Source organism: Ixodes scapularis, unplaced genomic scaffold (assembly GCF_016920785.2).
Source record: "Ixodes scapularis isolate PalLabHiFi unplaced genomic scaffold, ASM1692078v2 PGA_scaffold6__148_contigs__length_123643588, whole genome shotgun sequence".
NCBI lineage: Eukaryota > Metazoa > Arthropoda > Arachnida > Ixodida > Ixodidae > Ixodes > Ixodes scapularis.
The window spans coordinates 61941093-61966972 of NW_024609881.1; the positions used below are offsets into that span (position 1 = coordinate 61941093).

Genomic DNA, 25880 nt, shown 5'->3' on the forward strand with positions numbered 1-25880 from the left:
TTGTATTCTAGAACATTTCGACCATGAACGAGGGATACGTTACAAAATGATAACGTTCTAGAAGAGGTGAGAAAGATAAAATGAGAAATTTGGCTGGTGTGGCCCTAGACCCGTGAGTTCCCGTGGGTGACGAGCGCGACGCCAACTCTGTCGTGAATATGTCAATAGAAATCACTTTAGTGAACGTAGCCCTCGAGAGGTGTTCTGAACTTTCCTAGCAGCAAGTCAGATGCCACTCAGAAAGTACACGATTCTTAAATCTCAGTTTCACGTGCTATGACATATTCGGTGCATGGAATCGCACTTTTCTATATCGAAGCGACGAGAGATTTGAGGAAGCCATTTGTCGAAAACCGCTGGTGTATTCTTCCGCGTCTTCGACGGGCTGGTTTCGTGACAATAATATGTCTCGTTAGCCGCGGCGTTTATCTGTGGCCGGCATGTGACGTCATATTACATACTTATTTTCATGCATTGAAGCAGAAGCCACGTGCTCAGCAAGCAATAGCCACCAGAATGGCCGCTGCTGTGACGTCAGTGTAAGCCATATTTGGTCTCCACCGCGATAACCAAACCGCTGGTGTCTCCTTTTTGACACGCTTCTATAGACCCTTTTCAGTACTTAGTCTACCTACCACCTGCAGAGCCAAACTCGACGCTCTAATTGCGGCGCTACGCGGCTTCTGCACCCTTGGAGAAGCGAACGCCTTTAAAAGCATTCCATAGAGAAGCGGAGAATCCATTCTAACAAGTTGGCCCTTGAACGTCACCTTTGATTCACAAAATCGAGAGTGTCTCAAGGTAGACAATCTTGATCTTCTATCACCGTCATTAGTGCGGAGAAATCGGTGCTATTGAGACTGCCACGAGATGGCTCTGACGTTTGAAAAGGGTCCATTGCCGGTGTTAATGCTCGTCTCGTGCAAAAGCTGTCTTTAACAACATAATAAATGCAACTTCCTGTGTGCGTCATTTGACGTATTGTTTTCATTATCACGCATTTTGTGTAATGTTTTAAAGGGCGCTGAACCTTTTCACCCTTTAAAAAGGTTCCTGGCAGAGGCATTCTTTCATTTCCAAGTATAAATTTCTCCCTTACGGACGTCTTTATGACGGAAAATGTATTCGGCTACACTCATCATTTTCAGCGTAGCGACTGCTCACGCCGGTGATGTATTGATTCTATTTATGCAGACGCTTCCGCATGGCGTTTTTCTTAGTGACGTAAAATCGAATTTTACATTTCTCCTAGGCTTCAATTTACGAGCTTTTGGGCACGATAAACAGTTACCATGGAAATTCCGCACACAACATTGCAGGCGAGAAATAATTTGTATTACGGCATGAACCATGCCCACGAAAGGCGTAGGGTTTAAAAAGGCTTGGGTAGACACGCTGCATTGATTGTATTCACAGATTCCTTCATAGTCGCTGACAAATAAGACGCGCAGTGTGTGGATTAATACTATAATCTTGATTCTTGTTTCGTGACTGCTTCTTTCGTGTTCTTCTCCTCTAATACTGCAATCCTACTGGATGAGAAGAATAATGAGATGCTCGTCGGTCAGCACGTCCTTCACTTAGGTTGTCAATGATTGTAGAAGCGGCCTCATATAAATATATGCCGCTATATCCCCCGATAACATGACGGGTTGATTCGGACACATTAATACGTTGGTATTCTATCGGGTATCTCAAATAGCGGCCAGGCTATTTAAATCTACCGCAAATTTCGGTTTCTTCAGCCATCATTCTACGATTTTGTGCAGCGTTGCCACAGGCGGCGGATATTTTTCTATAAAATTCGCAACAAGCGAGCTTACCTGAGGAAAAAGTAAAGAAAGCAATAGTCTTAACTCCTGTGGAAACCCAGCGAAGCCACCGGTCTTCAGTCAATGGGGCGCCCTATTGTTTGAAGACTGGTGACTTCGCTGCGTTTCCATAGGAGTTAAGTCTTTTTTTACATTTTTCTCAGGTAAGCTCGCTCTTTGCAAATTTTGTAAAACGAATGCACCACCCCTGTGCAAAGCTGCAGAACATCGTAGCGCGATAGGTTAAGAAACGGAATTTAGCGGGCGATTTAAAGAGTTTGGCCGCTACTTGATACACCCGGTACTACATCCAAATGCCTTCAAAAACACAAGCGAAATAAAATTGCGACTAGGTTAACGCAAACCTAGTGATTATATGTTTTTTATATCTGTGACATAGAAGTTGCGAACGAAATTCTTGTACTCTCAACCCCTCTGACGTCATATAAGTTCCATGCCGTCGGCCAGGATCCTGGCGGTGTCGCAGCGGTGGTGGTACGAGCCAAGTGTACGAGCTTTCCATCGTAATTTTGGCGGCGAATTCTGGCACCAAGCGCAAGGGTTGCGACATCCGAGAGCATGACACTTTGGCTCCTGTGAGGTCGTTTGTAGAAAATTCGGGATTACGTTTAAGGTGTGGATGCGATAGGATCTTTAACTCACCAGTCCCAGACGAGCTCTAAAGGCATCGTACTCCACAGTTCAGCCAGCCAAAGGGCGTCTTAAATTGGTAGAAAGCGACACCAAGGTCATCATAGCGGAAGCAGTTGTTTGCGTATTCAACGTCTGATGAACGTCAGGTCTTCGCAAATACCGTGCACTTGGTTCCTCCTATTACACCTACAAATTAAGAGAGGATGCAAATGTGGCTTTTTAATGCGGAACGCCAATTGCATTGTACGTGTACGGAATGCACAATAACGTAAGGTTTTTGTTTTGCCCAGTTCCAAACTGCCAGAAATCCTTTCGCGTTGTTGGGCCTTTGAGAAAATTACTCTTCGCGCTTTTCTTAGCCTCTGTTTGTTCAGATTACGTGCACAATCGGAGTTACCAAATGGATGTGACCGTCCCAAAACGACGTTCCATTCATCATGGTGCCGTACAAGTAGAGCGCTGAAGAGCGAAAAGTTTGACAGATTGCCAAAAGGTTTTCGCGAGAACAGGAACGTATGCGGGCACAAAAGATTAAGGTTATAACCGTCATTAACAAAAACTTGGCAACAAGGTAATCTAGATTCTTCAGTGTCTTTCTTATATGTGGTATGGCACCCTAATAGCATTTTGAGGTCTGGCGAAGTAGCATATCTTCTCCTGAGCTGCATATTAAGAAATGCATATGAAAGGATAAATAGTGTTAACGAAACACGATTAAAAGATGCCCCCCCCCCCCCCCCCCCCTTCCCCCGATTTTCTAAATCTTTTCCGTTCGAGCTATGCACATGAGTGTAGGCTTGCTTCCCGTGGCCTACTTTTATTGCATTACGTTTCCAAAGTCTTGTCATTGCAGAAGGGCTTTCATATTTTTGTTGAGTTAATTTTCCTCTGTTTGTGAAAGGGAACTTTGCTGGGAGATCTAGATACGATTTTTTTTATAAGGAAAACACCGTGACTTGTGACCACCGTTTTGTTTCTTCCTCTTTACCGAGAAGTTTGTTGCGAGTGTGGAACGGTCGGATAACAGGAGCGGTTACGTTCCAGGTGTCGTGTATCCGGTTTTGATTGAAAGCAGAAGCGGCAACTCAAGAGGCGCTGTTCAACTTTTTAAAGACTACGTCATAGACTTGGAAGAATCCAGTATTTTAGGGGACAGTCTGTATTTTTTCGAGGCTAAGTATGGAGAGGTGAATCACGAATTGGTAAGAAAAGATTATCTTTCACAAGAAAGCATGCTTCTGCCTCATTGTTTAAAATTCACTTAATTTACTTAGAAAATAAACATTCCAGCTGTTTTTTTTTGCTCAGAAGTTATTATATGTGGCCGCTAGTGCCTTTGGAGGTTTTCGTACATCTCAAAATGCCGTTCAAGCAGAATTGCCTCCGCTTAATAATACCGTAAATAACTCAGATTTGTTTAAATGACGTGCCGACTGCCACGATTTCTTTTTTGCCTTCTTTGAGCAAGTTTTACTTCCTCGATGATTTATGCAACCATTCACCCCGATATTCGTTATGCGTCTTGTTGAAACTCAATGAATGTAATCATTATACTGAGCTTTTATAAAATGCCATAGCTTGCAAAATAAAGCATCAGCAATTCCACTCTGAGAAGGTGGATGACCAGCGAAGCTGTCTAGCACACGACACTGACGTGTCTGACGACCAGATTTATTGTCTTGATTGGTGGTCATCGTGACGAGCGGGAGAAAAAAAGACACCCGCGAAGGGACCGCCAATTCGGGAGAGCGGAAGGAACGGAAACTAGGGTCGCAAGCGCTCTGGGCGACCACAAGGAGAGGGCGGTGCGAGACTAAACATAGCTGACGCGGGTCGCACAAAGCCAAATCTTTGAGAAACGTTCATTATCTGCCTGAGAGTCTACTGATCTTGACAATAGAGCCTATTGATAACTAATCTGCTGAAGGTGCATATCCAAGTGATGAGACATAAGCTTTTGCATTAGATGAAGCGATTTTGCACCAAATTCGGCAACTGAGTGTTTCTTGCCGTACACAAAAAATCCACGAAACCCTAGCAATAAATAGCTTGGCTATAAATATAACTGTTTAGCATTTCAGCTGCTGCTAAGATGAATATTACTTCGCAGTTAGTTTACTCATAATATGTTCTTTCCAGATGGATACTACAGACATACGTAATAGTGTTTATGAAAATTCAGAACACAAGGCGTCCTTTACAATTACTGAAACAAACGTGGGAATTGAAATGGTATCTACATTTTTTTAACTATATATTCTTATAGGAACAATAAATTCGATTCTACAAATGTACACGAGGTCCCAAGTAGCACAACTCGCCGGTTTGGGACTGGGGCGGTACCGGTCTGCCGGTAAGATCCTACTGGGGCGACGCTGGAAACGCACCGCGGGGCGACAACGGGCCAGTGAGATTGCCAGTCACTGGCCAGTGACTGGGACTGACTGGGATGCCCGGCACTGGGCATCCCAGCGAGTTCCCGGGATGCTGCCAGCACAAATCCCCAGCGTAGTACCAGTAACGCGGTAAGATACCAGCAAGACCCCAGGCTAGCGGCCTCAAGCCATACAGTCCCCGGGCTTGTTTTGTCCCAGCGAGTTCCCGGGCTGCTGCCAGCACAAATCCCCAGCGTAGTACCAGTAACGCGGTAAGATACCAGCAAGACCCCAGGCTAGCGGCCTCAAGCCATACAGTTCCCGGGCTTGTTTTGTCCCAGCGAGTTCCCGGGCTGCTGCCAGCACAAATCCCCGGTGCACTACCAGCAGTACCGCAAGATACCAGCAAGACCCCAGGCTAGCGGGCTAAAATCGTACAGTTCCCGGTCTTGTCATACAGCCTAACATGTGGTTTTGTGTGCAATTTACACCTGAATAGAAATGATGTAGTTCATAAGAAGAATTTTAACAACAAATGAGTGTAAACAATTATGTTGCACTGTACATGAAAGTAAATTTCTGGCATAGGTACACACCTTATTGGTAAAGCGGCTGCCACAGCCATCTGTCGCTCATACACATGATAGCAAATAAAACATACAAAATTGTTACCGTAATTGTTTATTGTCAGCTCCAGTGAAGCTACAGCTTGGCTGGTCATCATGGGCTTGTCGCTAGAGGAGTGCGCTGGATGAAAGAGGCTGCATGTCACGGGCCTAGGAAATGTTCTTCACACTTTTCATGCAGCTTGTGATGCAAGTCGACCATGCACCCAGGAAGGGGAGTCCTTCATTAGAGCACCTGCAAAGAGAATCAACAGCACAGTAAAATGACAGGGTAAAGCAATGCCAGCTGCACATGATAATCCAGAAATTCCAAACTGGGCAAACGCTTAAAAGGTTAAAACAGCGCAAAGGACGACGGACAAGGTAAAGGACACGGACAGAGCGCTGACTCGAAACCAAATTTTCATTGAACTCAACGGTGCAATATATACACACTATTGAGAACAAAAAAAAAGAAAATCAGCCTGAAAAACACCCAAAACAAACGCACAAAAACTAAGTAAGTATCACCTCTAAAAAGATAAACCAAGCTAATCAAGTGGCCAGAAAACCAGAGGCATGAGACAAGAAGCCCATGTAAAAGAAAAACTTTTTGTAACCAATGCGTTAATTGTCTTCATTTCATTTTCAATCTGGAAACTATATCAAAACAAAAATACTTTGATTGCCCTAAGGGACACCTGTTACAACACACTGGATAACCAAGCGGCAAAAATGGCCCAGTTATCTCATAATCAAGGTTAGCTATTTGCATGAAGAAGGCCCACTTCAAAGAAAGGCTCGTGCAAATCATCTACTTTAATTCAAAAGGGCATGTCGAGAGACGGGCAAACTCGCCGGAGCAGTTGGCATGTAGTTTAACATTGCCGTTCGTCCCGATAGGTGCGAGAGATCCAGCATTTTTAGGTAAATATAGCGATTCATTAGTCTTGCTGAGACAATGACAAATCATATCCTTGACATATTCGCGACCCTAGCAAAACGGACAGCACCAAACGGGAAAACCGGGAACCAGCCAGAACAGGTCGCTCTGCGCCTCTCCACGTCTCTGGCGGCTTTCGCGGACACGTGTTGTCGACGCGGTGGCAAACAATGTAATTTGATGAAGGTCTGAATATTTCTCAAGTTTGCCTGAGTGTTCATCAGTGTGATGAAGCCTCAGTAAATTGTTTTTTTCTATCACGTGTTTGAAAGCCTGTTTACTCCACAACACACAATCGCGTGCTTTCAATTTCTTGGATGGGGAGGAATCAAGGAAAAACGTTTTGATTTCTTCTCTGTCTCGAATGACATTCAAAGTGACGACTACTCGGTAACTGATAAGTGGTATGTAAAACAGACGAGGTGTTTCACTGGAGGGAACCCCAATGCTGCAGTCAAGTGAATGGGAAGGTTCAATAGCTGCTTTTTTTTAATTTGGCTGTGTTTGATTAGCGTCAAGATTGAGCCACCCACGCTGGTCGGTGCATTGGCTATTCATCTTGGCAGCTTTTCACCGAAAAAGCCTCTGGACCACACCGAAAAAGTTGGGCTGATTTTGCATCTACTTGATTCTCGAAAACCTCCTCGCTGCATACGATTAATGAGGGATATTGTCTGCTTTCAAAAAATGGGGGACGCGTCTCGCAAAGTTAGAAGCTGTCACGACATTATGATCTATTGCGCCTCCAATATTTATAATATACCCTCGTTGAAGCCAGCAGCAATATTCGTCTACATTGCTCAGGTTGTCCGGCCACAAAAGATACTCTCTTTTTCCATTCAGGATTTGAAGTCAAGTTTAATGCAGAGGGGTTCTGCGTGAATCTCCGATGAAGACTCTCTTCAAATTTGTCCGCAATCATCTCCGTGCTGCCGGCTAGAACCATATGGCTGAGTTTAGGTAGTATCTCTCCGTCTGTCAAATATACTTTGATTCAGCAGTTCACCTAATAGCTTGTCAAGTAAGCTCATATTTCAGCCCAAATAATATACTAATATCCCTTTAGTGGGACATGGTACGTAATATAATACATAACCCGCACATTCGTCAAAATGACTTCGATTGTCACTAAAACCTGAGTTGAAATATGAGTATCAGCTGCTTAGTGGGGCTCAAGAAGCTCAAGCTTGGCTCAAGAAGCGCTTGCTTAATTTTCGTAATTTTCCTGCAGCCTGTGTTGCTGATCGAGCAGACGACTGGAGCTGTTTCTTAATACGCACAAAAGCTCGATTTCGCCGACAGATAAGTCGTATGGTCGAGTGATGTGAGTTAGTTGAAAATTACTGTCGGTGGAACAATTCTGTAGTCATCGCTGCTTTCCTTACCTGATCAAAACTGATTAGAGTCTATTACCGTCTCTCCGGAGCCCATAGTTTCGGTAATGAACGAAACCTCCGAAACAAAAGTTTGACATGAAAAGAACAAAAAGCACCGGGAAAACAAAACTATGCTCTGCAAGTTTATCTGCACCGGCTACACTTAACCGTCGCAGTTGAAATACCTATAAAATAGGGCATTAAACAAAAGAAAATCTGTTAAATTGAATGCGCTACCCGTTCAGGCGGCCCGGCCGAGCCGACGCGACCTGTTCCCAGCCGCCATGTTTGTTTGGTGGTGGCGCCCCCTATAGATCGTTGGAGTCGCGAATACAGCTCATTGTTGTACACATACTAATGAGATTGGGTAGACACATGTAAACATATAATATAATGCAGAGTATGGCCCCTGTGTTCCCACATAATGGCAACCTGACTAAAACTCATCTGCAGACTTCACCAAATAAAAAATAGCGACTTACCCAGAAACTAGTATATATTATTAGCGTCTACCATAAACTCACATTGAGTGTTTACCATCGGCATGCCCCATAGCCCTTGAAAACGCCCGCAAGCCTCACTTACTTTAAGCATATGACATCATATGACAAGAAACATTCCCTCGTGATCATCATTAATATCTACAGGTGCGAACAGTTCAGGCAAATCAATAGAAAGATAACAAATCAGTAGTGAGGTGGTGTACAGTGGCTGGTAGGTGCAGGTTAATATGTACGGGACATCTATTTTCTGAGTAATATTGCTTATCTGGTCAATTTTCTTCACAGACCCATCACATACTGAGACAAGGTTCTCAATACAGTGAAAAACAGGAAGGAGGAGTGAGTTCCAGATTTAGCTTTGCACAAGCTATGTGGCAACTGACTTCATCCTCTTAGAATTTATTGGAGTGGATCTGGGTATGATTATGTCTAGCCCAACAATACTGCTAGGAGCACCTTCAAAACCTTCAGAAAGGGGTAGAGGAAGTTTGAATCATAATTTCCGTATTGCGATGAGAGGTGCTCATACTGAGAATTGATGTGAGCCAATGTCGGCCATCCTTCTGCCTGAAATATCTATGTGTCAGCCACCCCCTATCAGAAAAAGTTTTAGCTGAGCGCTTTTTACGGGCCGCTCCGCTCAGCCACTGAGCAGGAAAGTAACCAGGCACGCACGTAACGCTCAGTCAGCAAAGGTCATCGGGGTGCAGGAGTTGTCTGCTCCATCGCCATCTGCGCTCCGACTGGTCGTTGCTGACTGAGCGTTGTGAGCATGCAGGTGCTTTCCTTTTGAGTGGAGCGGGTCGTAACAATGCTCAGATAAAACTATCTAATGTCTATGTCGCAGCCTCAACAGCCAAACGAGCAGTCTTCTTCCTCGCTTGCACAATAGACCAAAATTGCACTGCATACTGCTTTAGAGGCTTGTTGGCATGTTTCACACTTACTCTCTGCAGACAGCTAGGACTGTCGGTAAGCGCGGAAAAAAAAAAAGTGTGAACACATATCATGCACGCCAAAAGAAAACATCAATGGAACTACACGAGACTGCATTAAAGTTGCCAATTGGGCGCGTTTTATACCGCACAGCCACTGTGTGTGCACAAGTAAACTAGCTCTACATATACCGCTCAGCACACCACAGCTAGGCTGAATCACATAAGTGTCACACTTGCCGAGCTTGAAGTACAGTCGTGATCTCTACGAGTGTGAACAAGCGATCGTCGACTGCTCAGTACTGGGAGCATCATGCACCAGCGGACTTGCTCTCCTTTTAAAATGCCTTGTGAACCAAGCATGGTAAGTCATCTGATAAGGAGAGAACGTCACCACGGACAGCACTGAGCAGTTGATAATCGCCTGCTTACCTTCATATGTATCAAGTCTCTACCTGGCCGAAGTAGGCAGTATGTGTGCAGCAGAAACGGCTGTACTGAAATCTCAAAAGGATGAAAGATCAGAACAGGCTTGGTGAGGTTTCACGTTGCAAGTATGCCCATGCAAATTTCACTTTCTAAAACATAAACACGCATTTCAAATTGTCATCCAGGACAAGCTGCTATTACACAGCTGTATATATAAGGCAGCTTACCATCAACAACCTTCGCAGACTGCCATGGACCTGATCCTCGGCTTGGCTGATGATGCAGGAACGAATTGGCCTAGTCGATGCTAGCTTCCGTTCGGCAAGGGCTGCACAGAGTATAAAGATGAAAAAAGTGTTGTAGATTATGTGAAACAAACAAAAGCAATCCTAGCATCCACAATTCGCTAGAGGCACTGAAAACAAAAATCAGAGGTTGGGTCAATTATGTTAATGCAATATACTTCGGACACATACCATGACTGCAGGTAAGATATTTGCTGCCTTCAATCTAGATCTGCTTGAAAATCTACAAGCCAAATAACAAATATTTTATAAGCTGAAATATATTTCGATGGAACTACAAAATCTGAAGACTATCTCTGCAAATATGGTGCTATCTAGTACACCAGGGATGAGTAGAATTGGATTACAGCATCCCCCTTACAAAGATTGAAGCAAAACAAGTATAGAGTCTGCCGTGCCACTACAGTAAAACCTCGTTAATTTGGATCTCATGGGACCGGCAAAAATGTCTGAATTATCCGAAGGTCGAAATATCGAAAGAACAAAGAAAGCTGCGCGAAAACGTTTCCTTTATTTTGAGAAGAAATCTGTTATTACCGCCTGCTTTCTGGACGACACTTGGGCGGAGACAGCAACTTTCCTTAGCGCGGTCGAGTGCTCCACCGCACTCGCACTGTCGGAGCTACGCACCCCGTGCGCTGACAATGTAGTACAGCAAGGCCTCTTCTAGTTTCGGGTGCACCACCTTACAAGGCCGCTTTCTTTTCGTGTTGAACTTCTCGCTCTCGAAAGCCTGTAGAATATCGGCCACAATTTTTACGTATGTAGCCAAAGTGCTTCTCTTGACGTCGCAACCTTCCATCACTTGTCGAGAGACGCCGCCCTCCAAGGCCCTCAGTATTTCCACTTTCGTCGCTAAATTCTTAGCCTAGTACAGCTGCAACGGAAAACGAGTAGCAAAACTGACCAGTAATCGGAGCGGCGAAATCGCGACAGCCGGCGCTATTTTCCCCGAGCGCCGATAGCGAGAGTGCCAGTCACGTTGCATTTTTCAATGCAGGGGTGGCCGGCGAAAAATTGAGGGATAGGATAGTTGTTAAAATGGCGGGCTTTAGGATCCCCGCCTTGAGGCATAAAACGTGACTGTCACTCTTGCTATTGGCACTCTTGGGAACAATAGCCCCGTGTGTCGCGATTTTGCCATTTTGGTCGTCGGTCACTTGTGCTACCCTTTTTCCGTTGCAGCAATGCTTCTGCTGCTTCCATGCCAGGAGAGTAACGCGCTGAAGCACGGCGATCCAGAGCAAAACTGGTGCGAAACACGGAGAACCGAAAGAGCGAAGAACCATGGGAAAACCGGAAAAACCACGTGCGCACTTCGGATGGATAGCGGTCATACCCTTTGGAACAGACGGTAGCTAGCACCACCTGCCGAATTTGTCCGAATTAACCATAGTGCGCCGCGTTCCCTCCGAATTAATGAGCGTTTGCTGCCATTGCCTAATATATATGTTTGACGGGACCGGATCGACAGTTCAAATTATCCGAATTAGCGGGGGTTGAATTAACGAGGTTTTACTGTACAACAGAAACGACTCTACTGTGATCTCGTGGAGATCAGAGTTCGGAACAGGCATGAAGGATTTGGCACGAGAAATATGCCAATGTCATTATTCATTTTTGCAACATTAAAATTACTCTGAAAGTGCGACCAGCTGCAGGGTGTATTCACGCAAATCTTGCGAGTGCTGAATTGTAGGCACAGTGCCCTGGTTGTGTTCATGTGCGATATATGACCAAATACCATAGAGACCAATACTGCAAACCTCTCCGAAAACCAATGGGTGCGGTGGCGAACGGCGTGAGTGGCGCTGTTGACCTCTCTTGCCGTCCATTTGTGTTTGCGTGTTGCCACTTCCAATGGGAAGGCTGCAGCCATTATTGGGAACATTAAACAAACAAATAAAAATACAAACACAACACACACAGCAATACTGGCAGCAAGTTGAGACGCACTTCTGTTGTAAACTCAGCATTCCGCTTACGAATGGGATGCGCAATTCCCCTAGAGTGTTTCATTCCACGTGAGTGGCATCGGAATTGCTAAAGGCCAGTCGATAAACACAGTCTGCGTTAAAAACAATCCTATCAGCAATAAGCTGCTATTATATTGCTCAATATATAGAGCACCTCACCATGAACAGCCTTGGCAGTCTTCCATCAAGCCTGGCCTTCAGCAGAGGAAGCTGTCATTCTGTGTCGCCTCAGGACACTCACATCAGGATGGTGAAAGTGAATGCCAACTTCTACTTGGTAAGGACTGCAGCAAGTATAAAGATGAAAACACAGATTAGAATATACGATAAAAAATATCATGGACCAACTTGAAAAAAGTGCACAAAAAGACAAGGACAAAGGGACAGGAACACAGAGGACGCAGACTGGTGCACACTCACAACTTGATGTATTGAGCATAAAAGAAAAAAGAAAAAGAATCAGAGAAATCAGAAAGGCTGTGTTCGGAGAACGTGAGCTTCAGAAACCGGGGCGTGAGCAAAAGATGTCAGGTAGATTGTTTTACAGACACTTTGGAATTAACAACAGCCTTTCCATGTAATAAGGTGGTGAGTTCATTCTGATTGAACATCCTGAAAAATAACAGACAAAAAACAAGGAGTAAAGGAGAGGAATACATACACTACATACGAGTGTAGACTCCCAACTCACAAATTGGAGAAGAAAAAAAATAAAGAACGCGGAAGGAGCTTTAGCAAAAGTTCGAACAGGTCCAAGTGGAACGTGCCGACTCCCACCTATATGCATAAGACTGTAAACACGATTTTCTTGGCAGCTCAGGTAACAGACGGATGTGCGAACACATTGGTGGCTCATACTATGAATAATAAAGGCCTAAAATAATTCCCTTGTATGTTTTTCACAGTATCTGCTAATTATTCACGTTTTCTCTAAAAGCCTCGTCCCACTAGAGTGACAAATACCGATTTTTGTCCGACGACACCTCAAAGTTCCGTGTCGCCGATGCTGTCCCACTGCAACGGCCAACACCCGCGACAATCGCCGACAAACCATCGACGATGGACGAGTTCTTGTCTGTTGTTGGACTTGAAGCGCAGCAAGCAGTCCCACCGAGGAACATCTGTCGGATACAAACTTATCCTCCTCGCCCGCTTGTGCCCTCTGTTGCCTCTCTTTTCACCCTTCCACCCTTCCTCCCGTGGCTTGCTCCACCGCTCGACCTTCAGAGAAGCCCTTGGCGGCCTCTCCCCGTTCCCGCAGTTCCAGTCCCTCGATTGCTCATAGTGGTCGCGGGCGCGGCTTGCTTGCTGGCGCTGGGCAGTCATGTTGCGAAAGGCTTGTCTGTGGCTGGTTTTGCTCGCAAAAACTTGGTGCGCAATTTGGTGCTTCAAGACGCCGAGGTCTACGCCCCTAAATCAGGATGGATACACCCATGTTCGAGGACTGACCAAAGACCGCTCACCACGAAGTAGGACACGACGTTCCGCGGCAAGCTATTCCGGCAGACGAGACTTGTCATCACGTTCTGTGATGATCGGGATGCCGTATTGTCCCCCATAAAACGCCTGCCCTCGATCATTCGGATATGAAGTTTTAAACATCCTCAAAATCAGGGTGAAATTCCTTGGTGCTAACTTAGAATTCCTCGAACGACCCCCCCAATAAAAAGGAACGATTCGGGTATTCTAGTTCAGAAAAAGTTTGGTGTCAAATGTCACGACTGTTTGTGGAAAGTCGCCAACGGCAAATGAAGAGAAGCGGAAGCTTTAATCAAGAAACAAAGTAATTGTCTCCACTTTCACCGTGTTTGTCGGCGCATTTAATGCCCAAAGAGCAAAATAAGAAAACCGCATCGCCAGATTGTTTATCTGTGTATTTTGTTGACAACTCCAATCCCACTAGGAAAGAAGTTTCCTCGTCCCCGTGTCCTGCGTCGTGTCCGCCAGGTGGTACAGCGTGCGTCATGTGTCGCTCGTCGTGTGTCGCTGTCGTTTGTTGCTGTCTGTCGCTCTAGTGGGACGAGGCTCACGAGCAGTGTAAATAATGCATAAGTAGGTGACAATTCATTGTACACTTTAGAGAGAGATTGAGCTGTCTTTATGTATTGGCCATCAATCTGTTGCCTTAACAGACAAGGAAATTATGGTTTTAAAATCTGCTCTTGCTAATGAGTGAATCGGCGCATTCCACTTGGGCCTGTGCTTGAGCTCCTTCCGCATTCTTTATTTTTTCCTTCTCTGTTCATGCGAGTCGAGAGTCTGCGCTTGCGTATGGTTTACACGTAACTCTGCTTGTCTCCTTGCCTTTTGTGGTGAACTGTTTTTCAAGCTGTTCAATTAGTAAAGCTCACCACCTTACTACAATCATGCAACAACTAAAAACAATTACAACCTACACCATTCGCTCAAGGCAGTACCAAACGAAAAAATACAGGGATTGGGTGAGGCATGTCTAACACTATATACTTACACTGAACTAAATATACCTCTCATAAACTGGCGAGACACTACCTTAATCCAGGACATGCTTGTAAATTTCCCCAGAAGCGGCATAAAAAATTATTTCGTGGGCACAAAGTTTTGCGATCAGGAGCGGTATGCTATGCAAATCACCATGGGATGAATTCATCGCGGCACCAATTTTTGACAATCCTTTTCTGATAACGAGTCACGAAAATAAAGCCATTTGCAGACGACTGCGCGGCGGAAGCTACGGACTTGCTCGATCCTCCTCTGCCTTTTGCCTGGCTCAGCTCTCCGGACGCAAATACGCACACGGAATCCACCCGTAGTGTCTAACCTAGAGCTTAGACGATGGAGGGGCACCGCGCTGAGTTGAGTGCTTTATTTTTTTATTTTTTTTTTTGGGGGGGGGGGGGGGGGCACCGCGCTCTTCCAGACATCCTAGTTTACCAGTGAACAATACGGTGGAGGGAGGCAATCAAACTTCCCCCCCTCCCCCTCCCCTTTCCGCCTCCACCCGCCGGCTGGCCGGCTGGCTGGCCGGCCGGCCGGCCGGCCGGCCGCCCGCACGCCCGCCGCCGCCGCCGGCGCCGCCGTCCCCCCCCCCCCCCCCCCCCCCCATCTCCCAAAAAGTTCCGCCGCTATTGATGGACCTGGACCGAGTACACAGCCTATTTGTGAACGAAGCAAAACAGCCTCGCATAGCACCATTCGCGCACAATTAGTAATACTGGTAAAAGCAAGCGATCTAGACAATAACAAGCATTTTGAACGGAAAAAAGAATAATCTAGCCCTAACGGGCAAAGAAAGGAACTTACTTTGAAACGACCGTGCCATGATCTTGGCTGTTGAGCAGATTCGACGTAGTTCCACGGCTCACAGTCGCTTCCTTCTTTTTCGGACACATTTGAAACTAAGTTAAACTCCACGCATCACGACTAATCGGTAAATTGACCTCAAGACAGAGACGTGAAACACACACAGCCAACACGTCCGGCAAAACAAGGCTGCGGATTGGATTGGATCGCGTTCGTTGGCTATTATGGATGTCTAACGACTTTACGGAATCTATGTGCGCGTATCTTCAACACGCTTGCAATAAAACGATCAGCAAAGCGCATTAAAAACTATTAAAAGACACAGTAATAATAAATCATTGAGTATTCAAAAATTGCCACAATATTAGAAATACGTCCTGTACACGTAACAAAAAATTACATACGAAACTACCCGTACAATGTATTCAAACGAACTCAGCAGACATATAAACTACTAAAAACAACGCGTTTTCGATTTGGCGATTTGGTCTTGGTGGTTAACGCGCGATGCGGGTGATCGTGTGGTCGGTGGTTCGAATCCCGGAAGCGCGGAGTTCTTTATTGTTTTTTTTACTACGTTTTTTTTCTTTTTAATATTTTTTTTCTGTTTTTTGCAGTTGCCGGCCCCTTACTTTAGGGTAAAAATCACGCAAAATGTGGAAATAAGAAGTGCGAGCCCAAATTTAAATTGATGCAATGCACAAGCCGTGGCCCTCTTGTTTTGCCGGGATAATTCGCTCCCTCCGTGCTAATTTCTGGGTCAGTGTAGTAGGCAAACAGCGCAAGTCCTTTCAACGAAGTAAAGAAGGTAATAATAATGGGAATATTGAGAGCAAAATGAGAAAATGAGTAAGTGGTCAAACTGCCACAGTGATGCAGCCGAAGTTTGTCTGAAGGTGGTCAACTTTACCCACTGTTCAAACAGAAATACCGCTATTTTAAGACAGTTATTTAGCTGAGCTCACAGCGCGGTACGTATTAAGCACATCTCTTATTTTTCTGACTTACGGAAAGTAGTACTTAATTTTCTTCTGGTACATCAGTGATATTTCCCTCGCCTGCCGCCTGATTGTACTTATCGAGGTTGCGCTCCGCAGTTTTACTTTTTTATTAGGCCTAGACATGTTTTTATTCCCGAGATCCAAGAACAGTGCGGATAATTAAACTAGCTTTCAGAGACGGCATCGTTCGGTATTAGAACATTTATGTTTCGCAGCGTCAAGGGGTCACATTCACGACCCGGCAGTGTAAACATCCACAACGCCTTTATCGTGTTAAAAAAAAAAAAAAAAAAATGTTTTTATATTTGTTTTTGGTGCGGTATGTCGTATATAACATAAGCTACCGGGGGACAGATCGTCTGGCTATGTCAAAATTTGAAATATTTCTGTTAGATGATCGTAACTACCACAGAAAACAGCCGATTCTTGACTGAAATAGCATATTTTCACACTCAATTAAAATCACCAATAACACGATCTCAGGAGAGTTGTGTACCTCTCGTAGCGTCATAAGCAATACACACATCTCTTTCTTGTCCAGATTCTGCAATGCAATGCAAATTATAGTTTTTGTAACTCAAAGCGCGTGCTCAATCATGCCACGTGTTTGTTAATTGTGGTTGTTGCTCTTCATTCGGATTCTCCGCTATACCGTTTTTGTTTTAATTTTCTTATCAGAGCCAAATACGTGCGTATACCACCGACCTTAAGTATAGTGCATCAAATTAAACTAGCTTCCTGAAAAGGTATCATTCGGCGTTGTGTAATTTATTCTTCACGGCGTTGGTGGTCAGATTCTCGAATCCTGAACTGCAAATGTTCCTTGCCACATTGTTTTTTTCTCGCGTTTTCCCAATAAAACACGTCAGCCTTGCCATGCTGGGATCAAATACACCAGCGTCGGCAGTTATTTGCGAAGGATTGATCTATGCGAATATTTCCACTCGCTATTCATGAATTGCCACAGTTCGTCAGAATCTAAATGATTTGACTGCATAGTAAAAACGGCAAAAAAAAAAAAGATAAAACGATGTCGGTTAGTAAACGGAACTTCCATGGCGGGGCTCGCCAGCCTAAACAGCAAAGCGCCGATTCCGGCCAGTCACTGAACTTCCGTGTAAATACTGGCCATCAGAGACAGCAAAGTGCCGATGCCGGCCAGTTACTGAACTTCCATGTAAATACTGGCCATCAAAGACAGCAAAATACCAATGCCGGCCAGTTACTGGAACCTCCATGGAAAGACTGGCCAGCAAAGACAGCAAAAACCCGATGCCGGCCAGACACTGTAACTTGTTCGGCTGAACTGGCCAGTGAGCAAGACGAAACCCCGACGCCGGCCGGGGCCGGTAGCTCACCGGCGCCAATGGCCGGGCGCCGCCATCCTGTTACCGGGACCGGCCGGCGTAGTCCCGATACCGGCCGACGCGGTGTGCTACCTGGGGTTATGCAATCGTTATTTATAAATCCTGTATTTCTTAACAACATAGATTTTCGCTAACATTTTATAAACCTGCAGTGCTTTTTTAAGTTTCGCAAAAATGAAAGTGTATTAAGCATATTGGAAGTACCCACCACCGCAGCGTCTAAAAATCATTATTTATGAGAACTTTAAATTATATATTTAGAATAATTTCTCCATAAATTGCTTCCTCACCAATTGAATTTTTATAAGGATGAATTTATTGTTTGGCGAGTCACAAACGGTCTGCAACGGGCAATGCTTGCACTATTCAGAAATCTTTCTCTTTTTTAACAGGAAGGATACCTAAACTTTACACATGGAATTGAGCCATTGCGAATACATGACAAATACGGCCGTGTCCCTCACAGAATATTTCCGCTACCGACGGCTGAGGAGGCGATCCACTTGGAAAGTAAGTGACAGAATCAAAAACTATACACTAGATATTTGTTGAAAATTCGATCTTTAAAGGCTAGACTTCCTGAAGCAAAAATGATTAGAAATTTTAAACTTACGACCGAATTCCTTCCTTCAGTGTTCGCTTCACGTGCAGTGTCAATACTGGTATGCTCTCAGTTATTTGCCATTTATTGTCTCGATGAATTAATTCACCTGCCGTGTTTTCTCTCTCAACTCATTCTGTTTAAAACGTGGCGAAATGACCGCATTAATTGATTATCATTGAAAAATGAAAATGAGAAGTGCTTGCAAAGGCGACGGCCCCTCAGCTTTGCATTATTTTTTTTACTAGCATCATTTCAACGGCTCCTGTATTAGTGATCTGAAGATGTAATCCGATGTTCAGAGTATTCAGAGTATCAGAGTATGTATGATCTCAAATCGTACCAATAATTAGCACTTTCTGAGTTAACGGAGGAGGTCAGTGGTATGGCAATCGGAAAAAGTTCTTATATCCTTATCCTCAAGACAACCTTCTTTAGGTGCGTTCAAACTTTCCGTTCTATTTTTCCTAAATAATTTAATTGGTAGCACTTAAGAGTTCCAAGAAAACACGTTTCTACAAATGATATTTTTGACGCGGAATATACTGACAATTATAACGACCCTTATATTTTTCCTTAATTATGATTGCGTTTTAAGTAACACATGCAAAAATATCACTTCGTGGTCTTTTCTTTAAAACAAAGAGAATTATCTACTGTATTTCGGCAAAGTTCAGTTTTTAGGTGATGACATTTGAATAAACACATATGCGCTGACATCGGGTATTGTAACAATTTGAGAAAATTATCTTGAAGATACCATAACGACTAAAAACCTCAAAAACGGGACAACAAAAAAAATTAATTGACAGCAAAACAGGAACTGATCCTGTATAATTTTTCTGAAGAAGCATGCCTTTGAAAAGTTATAACCTTTGACTTTGTTTACTTTTTACATTCATTACCACTGTGATGTTTACAGTTCCCGTTGAAGAACGTTCTGATGAAAGTCTACCGCCAAAAAGTAAGCTTATTTTGTTCGTAAAACATTTAACATTTCTCAGCAATCCCCTCAACCAATTCTAGAAACACCAAGGAGCAGGCTGCAATTCCCGTTACATGCGCGGCATACATACTGGCCATTTTATAACCATGATGCAATTTTCTGTACACAGTAGAAACCCTAATTTTTTTCCTTTAGGTTTTTGCTTTGAAATATTTCGGTAGACGTTAGCTCGTGCTGCACGTGTACTAACAATTCGAAACCGCACTTTGATGATATAATGAATTGGACAACTTTCAATTGGAGAGACAGTTTCACCGTCTTGCACAGAAAACAAGCTCAAATTTTTTTCGCGCCGTGCATACTAAAAAAATATGATTACACAGTTAATTCTAAACTTGCGAAGCACTGAGGACATGTCCTGATTTGAAACCTTCTAGGTGACACTGCAGAGCCACCCACCGTGTGGCGACCTGAAATGTACATCATGTTTGACAGTGCAATACACAAGTCCCTCAGGGGAAAAAAATTGATACAGGCTCGATACATCATAAGGCTAATGAACATCGTGCGTATGATTTACTTTTGTTCTTGTTCAAAAATTATATAGTAATATCTGTTTTCATTGACCAAACAAAAGTGCTTATTGAGGCTTTCGTGCTCCGATTATTGACACCCGTTGGAATGCCTTATTTCTTCCACGAAGGTGAATGCAATCTTCAAGACGGTTCGCAAGCCCCGAATAAACCTCCAGCTTGTTGGAATATTCCGGTTTCAGGTGCGTATTCATTATCCAACACCCACACATTGGTATCTTGAAATTTGAAAATCTTGTTATTGCCGCCAACTGTGCATCACAATTGTAAACTGGAATTTTTTAGAAGAACACAAAATGTTTGTCATATAAAGTCGACTTTTTTATTCGAAACCGCTTGGATCAGATTGCGCTTTGCCAAGGGGAATCAAGTGAGCGGAAAACAATAACTATTTGTTTAACTATAAATTATTGGATACTTACGATTTAAATAAGATGCACTTGCGTTAGACCAGATTAATTTTTTTACATTAGTACAGCTATAATATAGTGTATTTTGTGACTAGATGTGTTTTTGAACATGACAGATTGATTAATAGATCCATGCGACCACTAAAATAATGCGAAAAAAATAATTACTGTAAATTTAAGGTATGGTTTAAGTGACTTTTTTCTTGATTAAACTTTGACTTTGGAGAACAAAAAAACAGCTTAATATTGTGTGGTTGCAATTTGCTCAGACGGCTGCTTTATGCTTGATTTCAGTGCGTTATGAGATTTTTTGTTTTGTTTAGCGATTCCTTGATTTAAGAAGAACACATTGAATATACAATGCATCACATGATAGAAGAATGGTAAATTATAAAACTATTTTGGGATAATTCTTGTGGAAACGTTTTTATTCGAACTATTGCAGTGAAACAGGTGTGATTTAAAGCACTATTGAAATCATGATAGAACTAACGGCTTAGATCGTCCTGTCAAGGTTCGTGTTTTATGGGTTGAAGAATTTTGTATTGTTTAGCTTGATGCAATGTTGTGTTTTTGATATAATAGTGCTGCAGAGCAGGTTTGCAGAATTGTACCGGATGCAACACTATGTTCAGTATAGTGGTTTATATAATAGGTAAATAATGAAAATAATATTAGCTAATATAGAAACTACCACACCTTTAGCAGTTTTTGTAAAATGACAACGGACATGGCAGTAAAATAGAAAAAAATATCCGCAAGTTATTTACCCTTCCCAATTAGACGACTTTTTTCCTGAATTCGTGTGTTGGTCTTGTGTCACAAAGTCACGGGACGTCATTTCTTCCGCTAAATTTAGCGGAGAAACTGAACTGGTGTTGAGTTCACGTGGTGTCAATCTTCCTGCTAAATCTAGCAGGCACATTAAAATTTAGTTTAGGTCACGTGACCAAGTCACATGACATCACTTTTTCCGCCATATTTAGCGGAGAAACAGTATTGTTCTATAGGTCGCGTGACTTAAAGTCATGTGACGGAATTTCGCCCCTAAATTCAGATGGGAAATAGCAGAGGTCGAGCAAAAATCGGGACCCGGAATTCCATTGTTCAGTTCTCTGAGATGCATCGTGGGCGCTGCAGCAGTATTGTAGGCGTTACCGAAAAAAGGAACGAAACACGTTACTCATTACAGCAGATGATATCAAGGCCATACCAATCATACCTGTTGCCCAACTTTTGTGTTCTTCTCTACAGCATATATGTAACATTCCGTTAGCAACTAAAGCGCCGTTCACATATATGTGCCCGAGTACGACCGAGAAAGACCAGACAGGTTTTTAAGCCGTTTGCAACGTCTTAGGACCAGCCCCGCTGAAACGGAGCTGGTGCTAAGAAGTCGCAAGAAGATTAGAAACCGGTCTTGTTCCTCTCGGTCGTACTCGGTTGGAAGAGTGTGACCGAGACTTAATACTTTTCCCCATGGCATGAAAATTCCAAGAGTTGCTGTTTTTTACAAAGCCCAGGTTCTTTTGACAACATTAATAACTATAGGCCAATATCTGTACCTCCTTATTTTTAAAAGTATTAGAACATCTGATACAAAAACGCCTATGCAAATTTTTGAATGAAAGAGATGTCTTTGTAATGCAGCAATAAGGTTTTCAAGAAAAATAAAAGTCAACAGAAAGGGCGCTACTTAGTATCAAAGAAAAATTAATCAACATTTCGAAAATAAACTATTCACCACTGGAATATTTTAGACTATAGAAAAGCGTTTGATCTCATTAAACTTGATATATTGTTTCATAAACTACCGTTTTTTAGAATTCGAGGTGTTGCTTTAGATTTGGTACGTAGTTACTTATCTTGTTGGTCACAATATACGTGTTCTAATGGATACCGGTCCAAACCAGAAGAAATTTAGCATCGAATTTTGTACTGGTTTAGTTTAAGTCCTCTGTTTCTTATTATTTATATTCATGGTATTGTACCTATCCTAAGCACTCTGAAATAGTTTTGTACTCCGACGATACGAACTTATTTTGTTCTGGTCCATTTTTACGTTATCTAGAAGTTACTGCTAACACGTGGCTCAACGAGTCGTCGGACTGGCTTGACTCTAATCAACTTCAGTTAAATGTTACCAAAACAAAATATGAAATTTTTGAAGCCACGAAATAAACCTGATGATTGTGAAATTGTTTTTAATTTTATGACTGTGATCGAGCGTGTAAACGTTTAGAAATTGTCAGGAGAAATTTAAGCTGGACACCTTATATTAATAAAATGCATTCAAGCATCTTGAGATCTATTGGTATTTTATACAAAATTCGATTTGCTGGTTCCATGCTGGTTAAAACGTCACTTGTACTATACTTTAGTTACTTTCATCTACATTACTGTTTCTTAGTTTCGGGTTCAACAACCACAAAAAAGATTGATAGGTTGGTTCTTTTTCAAAAACAAAAGCTATAGGTTGCACAGAAAACCTGGAGCATACTGACCACACAGCGCCGTTCTTTTGGAGCGCAGATCTTAAGCTCTCGTTTCTGGCTTGAGCGGCGTCGGCGTCGCTGTCGGCGTAACCGTAAGGTCACGTGACCCCCGTAAGGTCACGTGACCCCGGTGACTTCCCGTGACCTCCTTGAGGTCACGTGACCCGGGTGACATTACGTGATCTCCATAAGGTCACGAAACACCGGGGACGTCACGTGACTTTCGTAAGGTGACGTGACCCCCGTGAGGTCACGTGACTCCAGTCAGCTCACGTGGCCCCGGTGACGTCACGTCACCTTTGTGAGATAACATGACCCAGTGAGGTCACGAGGGTCACGTGACCTCACGGTCACGCTAATGGCGTCGGCGTCACCGGCGCCTTTGGCGTAACCGTGAGGAGTAGCATGCAGTATGAGGAGGTGAGGAGGAGAAAGCAGCATACGCTTCCCTCAGTACCCTTCCCTCCTCCTCCTCGAGAGCTGCGTTCTAATTCGGTTTTACAGGGAGCTGTACACTCTAAAAAAATTCCGTGAGTATAATTTCCCGCACAACACTCGGAGATCCAATCGGCGCACCTTACGGAGGCACCTCAGCGAATGATGATACCGAAACATATGTTTAGACCCCAAAAAGCACTCTCAGTTGTGACATTAAGCAATGCAAGCCTGACGTTTTGTATTGATTAATATCACAACTCAGACTGCGTTTTTTGTGTAAAATATGTTTCGGAATCGTCATTCGCTGAGCTGCCTCCGCAAGTTGCGGCGATTGGCTCTCCGAGTGTTGTGCGGGAAATTAGACGTACGGGGTTTTCTTAGAGTGTAAGCGGCTTTCATGTTTATAATCAATTTTCTTACCACTCAAAATAATTAGTGGCCCCACCCGTTCTTTTTCCGCAATTCTTCCTAGTAATACACAATACAATCTCCGACACGGCTATTATAGAGTACCTTGGTCTAGGACGAATTATGGACATCACCAATTAGCATACTTGATACCTGATTTTTTAAATAAACATCCAGGCGTTAGGAAAATAATTCGAGATTGAGGAACAAAACACAGCTTTAAAATTAGTCTACAGCGGTACCTTCTCTCATATCATGTTGAGTAAACACTTTTAGATTATATTTTCATTGCGTATGAGTTGTATTACCTGTCTCATTTTTTTCCAAATTATCAAGTGCACTAGCAATTGTATAAGCTCTGTACAAAACATGTGTTGATTGTTGCTGATGTGCTATTGTATCTTCTTGTAATCTTTAATGATTAGTGTTTTTGTTTTCGCCTGCTGAGCGTTGTAAACGGGTGATAGGACCACGTCAGGCAGAGCTAATCTGCTTTTGTCCTGTTACCGTAGGCCTAGTTTCTACATAAAGCCAATTATATTAAATTACTTGAAAATAAAAGGAATGCGTTACAGTTACCGATATAAGGTAACGCACATTATCTTGGCGTTACTTTTTGAGTTATGAAACGATATGTTTGATGTTTTCACGTCAAACGATTACTTAATCGGCATGTTTCTAGAAACATTATGTCTATGCAGAGACTTTACATATTTACTTTGTTTTTTATGGCTTGACCCATACTTTCCCAAAAAATGCAAAGAAAAAAGCAAAGAAAACAAAAGATCACTTAGCTTGGCGCCTAGAAGCACGAAAACCAATTTGTGTAATTTTGTTTTAAGTTTTAGGAAGTAAAAGTGACCTGTGACGTAAATCCGTCATGCGTTTCTCGAACTGCGTAACGTAGATACCATTTCGGCTACGCTTAACGTAACAAGTACGTTAAGCGTAACCGAAAATGAGCAACGCGTTACCGGTAACGTCGTTACTTGTAACGCGTTACCCCAACACTGGCGCTGAGTAATAAAACGCTGAACAGTCTTTGTGTCAAAACACGGAACGCTATGTGCAACACTAAAAAAAAAAGAATAACGTTGCACTCCGAAATAGAAGACGACTCAATCAACAGTGAGACATCAGTCAGGGGCGATGTCCGGGTTTGTAAAAAGGAAACACAGAGAAGAAAAGTGCCATTACCTTGAAGGTTACATATGTCACAAACAGCGGCAGAAAGCAAACGGAATGGTTTCGTCTCGTTGCCATTACAATTCATCAAAATGCGCGGCTTCAATTTTGACTGAAAAGGACAACGTGAAAAGCAGATCCCGTAAGCTGCTCTATCCGATTTGTCTTTGACGGTATGTTTTTGCGTGATAGAAACCACTGTTTTTTGATTCGTTATTTACTTACTCTTATTAGCGCCACCAGGTACATGTTAAGTGCCGTTAACATGCCATGCCACATTTACGCTCCTTTTACTTATAGGCGACCATAACCATGCAGCAGACGAGCTGAGGCTTGTGAGGGACCAGCTGCGCTTGGTGCTGAAAACCTCAGCAGCACCCAACCCGAATACGCCCATGCCAAGGTTGATTAATGAGGAACTTCTCCAAACCTGCTGTGCAGTTTCCTTCCAAATTTTTATACCTACCACGCCTACGAAGTATCATGCAAAATTTGCTAAACGAAAACACTAAATTTATTTTAGGTACTAGATAAAGAAGCAGCAGATGTGCCCACGTTTGCCAGCCTGAAGGATTCTATGCATCGAGAAAGGCGCTCAGCGCAGCAACCGGTTTCTTCATCAGCCGAAACTCCGCAAGACAACGACGCCCACAAAAAGACAAAAATAGCAGAGCCCTTCTTCATCATCGACGACCGCAGAGACTCTCGTTTGAATAGATTACCTTTGCAACACGAGATGGCATGCAACGGCTGTCGTCAGTTAAAATTATTTTTTTTTTTTGCGGACGGGGCTTTTTTTTTTTTTGTTCCTTACATGTGTGACGAAGTTGTAACTCTGCACGTTGTAACTGACGGAGTGCCTACCGCAGCCGTTTTCTTTTGTTGTCGGGTCGGCCAGCTACAAATATTTGCTCGTGCGTTTGAAAGGCTAGAATTACATTCACATCTGCTGGGATTCCTTCCTCGACCACTGGAAGTTTCATGACGGATTTTGAGCAGGCGCTTTTTGGTGGTCTACCCGTCGTGTTTCCCCAAGCTGCTCATCGCGGGTGCCATTTCCATTTTTGCGCAAAAAGTGTGGGCTTCCGTTCAGGGGGCTGGGCTCCAAAGCGCATGCTTGTGAAACAACTCGCTAATGGCGCCTTCTGACATCCCTCGCGCCTGGGCGTATATTTCTCGGTATTCCGGAGCTTATTGGATTACTTGATTACTTTGACGCGCCTTCGATGAGGGCATTTTCCG

General features: G+C 43.4%; 1 pseudogene; it reads left to right on the top strand.

Annotated features, from left to right (window-relative positions):
* The first annotated feature begins 1086 nt into the window (after positions 1–1086).
* The window catches only part of LOC120836112, a 40017-nt pseudogene continuing 15223 nt past the window's right edge, over positions 1087–25880 (top strand).